The sequence below is a fragment of the Macaca fascicularis genome, chromosome 1 (assembly GCF_037993035.2).
Source record: "Macaca fascicularis isolate 582-1 chromosome 1, T2T-MFA8v1.1".
Taxonomy (NCBI): domain Eukaryota; kingdom Metazoa; phylum Chordata; class Mammalia; order Primates; family Cercopithecidae; genus Macaca; species Macaca fascicularis.
Window position 1 is genome coordinate 2003934 of NC_088375.1, and position 4615 is coordinate 2008548.

A 4615-nucleotide genomic window follows, 5' to 3' on the forward strand; every position below is an offset into this window, starting at 1 on the left:
CCCTGTCTCAAAAATAAAAATAAATAAAAGAAAAAGAAGGTGACATGAAGAAACTAAGAAGAATGAAGAAGACTGCATCAGTGGATTAGATGTAGAAGACTGACTATGCTGTCATAAATTTATATTAAAATCATTAAATAATAATTAGTACAACTTAACGCACATTGATTTGGAAAGCAAAATGATATGGAATTTTTCTGGCGAAAAACATATATAGTTCTTCCCAATATAGACCCCTGTTTATAAGTCTAAACAGAATAATATCCACAGGAGTAGAGAAGTTTATAAAAGAAGTGCTCACAAATAAAGTTCCGGGATCAAGTAGTTTAACAGGGAGATTCTACAGTCTTTTCAAATAACACATAAATCAATGCTTCTAACTCAATTTAAGAATATTGCAATGGAAGTATTACCTCCAAATAGGTTATGAAGATCAAACGGAACATTGGTACCCTAAATTTCCAAATGTTGTACAAAATAGAATAATACAGAAAAATCTCATTTCTGCCTACACACAGATACATGTAAGATAAAATACTAGCACATTCTAATTTATTATTAAAAACAACATATGACAAAATGCAATTTATACCTAGAATTCTAGAGTGATTAAATATTTGGAAGTCAACTGATAAAGTTCATCATTTTTATAGAGATAAATAGAACAGTCCCTTGATCATGTCTGCATATGCAAAAATGTCTAGCAGAATTTAGCACGTGTTGCTGTTAATTTAAAACCATCTACAATAGTAATTGATGGATTTTTTTTTTCAAAGATAGCAAAGTCTTTTTCATACTCATGGAAAACATACTACAGGCTACTTATTTTTAAGCTAACGTCAACATTGTATTTGATTTATCATTTTTTAAAGCTAGGAACAATTTTGCAAAGTGTATATGAAAGAGCAAACATATAAGAATAGCCAAAACGAAACACAGTGAAGGTTTCTGGTTCTGTAAAACATTAAAATACATTATGATCTTAAAGCAGTGCGATGTTGTGCCAAAACTAGGTGAACAGACCAGGGCAGTAGAAAAATCAGAAATATACCAAAATGCATAAGAGATATTATACAATAAAATCCACAGAGCCTTTATTAATACTTTGTGTTTGGCAACCGAACATGCCCATAAAAAGATGAAAATTAATTCACTCTTCACAAGCTATAGTAAGATAAGGAATAAATGAAAGAAAAATCTAAATGATAAAAAAAAAAAATGGGCCCAGCCCAGTGGCTCACACCTGTAATCTCAGCACTTTGGGAGGCTGAGGCGGGAGTATCACGAGGTCAGGAGATCAAGACCATCCTGGCTAACACGGTGAAACCCCGTCTCTACTAAAAATACAAAAAACTAGCTGGGCGTGGTGGCAGGCGCCTGTAGTGCCAGTGTCTCTGGAATTGGTGGGTTCTTGGTCTCACTGACTTCAAGAATGAAGCTGCAAACCCTCCCGGTGAGTGTTACAGTTCTTAAAGATGGTGTGTCCAGGGTTTGTTCCTTCTGATGTTCGGACATGTCCAGAGTTTATTCCTTCTGGTGGCTTCGTGGTTTCGCTGACTTCAGGAGTGAAGCTGCAAACCTTCACGGTGAGTGTTACAGCTCATAAAGGCAGCGGGGACCCAAAGAGTGAGCAGCTGCAAGATTTATTATGAAGAGCAAAAGAACAGAAAGAACAAACCCTCCTCAGGGTGGAAGGGGACCCCAGCGGGTTGTCCCAGCTGGCTCGGGCACCCTGCTTTTATTCCTTTATTTGGCCCCACCCACATCCTGCTGATTGGTTCATTTTACAGAGAGCTGATTGGTCCATTTTACAGAGTGCTGATAGGTCCATTTTAAAGAGCGCTGATTGGTGCATTTACAATCCTTTAGCTAGACACAAAAGTTCTCCAAGTCCCCACCTGACCCAGAAACCCAGACAGCTTCACCTCTCACTAGCTCTTTGGGAGGCTTAGGCAGGAGAATGGCGTGATTCCGGGAGGCGGAGCTTACAGTGAGCTGAGATCCACGCCACCGCACTCCAGCCTGGGCGACAGAGGGAGACTCCGTCTCAAAAAAAAAACAAAAAAGAAAACATAAAAACAGAAGAAAACATTGATAAATACTTCTACAAGCTGTGAGGATAAATCGGGCTTATGACTCAAACCAAGAAATATTAATTTAAAAAATTGATAAAGATACAACATAAAACCAGAATATTGTGCGTGTTAGGAAACGCCATAAGCCAAGTAACAAGGAAAATGCCAAATGGGCATCTCTTTGCAACTTATATAACAGAAAAAGGGAAGCACACAATTTCCGTCTGCTCCAGAAAATAAGCTCTCAAAACATACCATACAAGGACAAAGGAGGCAACGTATAGAGTCCCTCACTTAAGATGGGACAATTTGGTCGGGCGCGGTGGCTCACGCCTATAATCCCAGCACTTTGGGAGGCCAAGGTGGGTGGATCACCTGAGGTCAGGAGTTCCAGACCAGCCTGGCCAACATGGTGAAACCCTGTCTCTACTAAAAATACAAATTTAGCCAGGCGTCGTGGTGGGTGCCTGTAATCCCAGCTACTCAGGAGGCTGAGGCACGAGAATCGCTTGAATCCGGGGGGCAGAGGTTGCAGTGAGCCGAGATCGCACCACTGCACTCCAGCCTGGGCAACAGAGTGAGATTCAGTCTCAAAAAAAAAAAAAAAAAAGGGAGGGGGGATAATTTGAGCTCAAAAAAATAGATATAGACTGCAGTGTATGGAATCTCATTAAATACACAAAAAATAAGGTTAGAAAAAATATCGCTCACATTTTTTTTGTTTGCTGAGGTCACACCGTCATTATTATGACGACTGATAAAAGGGAGAATCAAGCTTTTAGTCTTCCTTTCCTAATAGACTAGTTTTTAATGTAATGGAGAGAGTTCATGAGGAAACGCAATTTTTAATAGAAAAATGAGAACTAATACCTGTAGAGAAAATAACTAGAAAACCACTATTTGGCAACTCTCCCTGAGATAAGTGAAATTAAGAAATACTAATCAATAAATAATGAACAGTTATATGAAAGGAACAGGCAGACATTCCTGGACCCATCGAACAACCTTAAAATAAAGTGGTAAAACCAGACACGTGTATCCAAATGTGCAGTCTGAATTGAAGCATGCCGGAAGCTTAATACAGAGAGTGATTCTGAAAGATTTAGCACCCACCCAAATTAACTTCATTAATAACATTATAAGGCCGGGCGCGGTGGCTCAAGCCTGTAATCCTAGCACTTTGGGAGGCTGAGACAGGCAGATCACGAGGTCAGGAGATCGAGACCATCCTGGCTAACACGGTGAAACCCTGTCTCTACTAAAAAATACAAAAAACTAGCCGGGCGAAGTGGCGGGCGCCTGTAGTCCTAGCTACTTGGGAGGCTGAGGCAGGAGAATGGCGGGAACCCGGGAGGCGGAGCTTGCCGTGAGCTGAGATCTAGCCACTGCACTCCAGCCTGGGCGGCAGAGCGAGACTCCGTCTCAAAAAAAAAAAAAGAGCCTGGGCGACAGAGCGAGACTCCGTCTCAAAAAAAAAAAAAATAATAATAATAATAATAATATTATATCGATTGTAAGGTCCTCTGAGCAGGCTGCGCCATGGTCAAGCCATGTATACATGACCCACATGTATACACCCAGAAGGTCTCCTGGAGCCAGAAAGTCTGGGACAACAGGAAAACCACAAAGGAAGAAAAAGGGCTAGTTTCTGTCTTAACTGATTAGCCAACCTCGCAGCATTCTACCATTGTGACGTGCACTACCCTAACTGATCAGCCTAGTGACACTGTGACCCCTCCCTCTTGTGACAATGTACCTTGTGACATTCTTCCCCTGCCCGCAATAAACGGCCCCTAACTGTAACTTTCCATTGCTGACCCCTCACCTATAAAACTAACTCCAATCCCACGACCCTCCGCTGACCCTCTTTTCGGACTCAGCCCGCTCGCACCCGAATGAATAAACTAGCCTTGTTGCTCACACTTAACCTGTTTGGGTAGTCTCTTCAATTAGGCACGAACTTAACATCGATCATAGATTGAAACAATATTTTTTGCTATATTTGGTTAAATAAATCATTGTAATCAATTTCACGTATTTTTTTCTTTTCTATTGCTACTAGAACACACGTGGCTCACATTTTATTTCTATTGGGCATTGCTACCTAAGAGGACGTTCTCTTTTCAAAATTCAGGCTGCCTCTAATCCCACTAGAAACAAGAAAAAAAAAATTCAGGCTGCCTCCTCAAAAGATAAGAGGTCAGGAAGGCTGTGAAATCTGAAATTTTAGAATAATTGTCATCATAGTGTTTCCAATCATAAATATCACAACTACTACTCATAAATGGACATAACCTTGTGTACAAGGTTGAATGGGAAAGTCCCTCAGGGGGCGCCAGGTCTCAGCACTGGGCAGAATCCACGCCTTGGAAAAGGACCGCACGGAAAGAACCGGCCTCACTCCGCGCTTTGTCTGATGGCAGCTCCGGTCACTCAGGGCTGAAGGGGCGGGGCCTAAAGCCCTGTCCAATCGGGCGCTGGGAAGGTGACCGTTCTCTCAAGCGCGCGGCGAAAGGAGGGGGCAACTTCCGGGCCCTGGC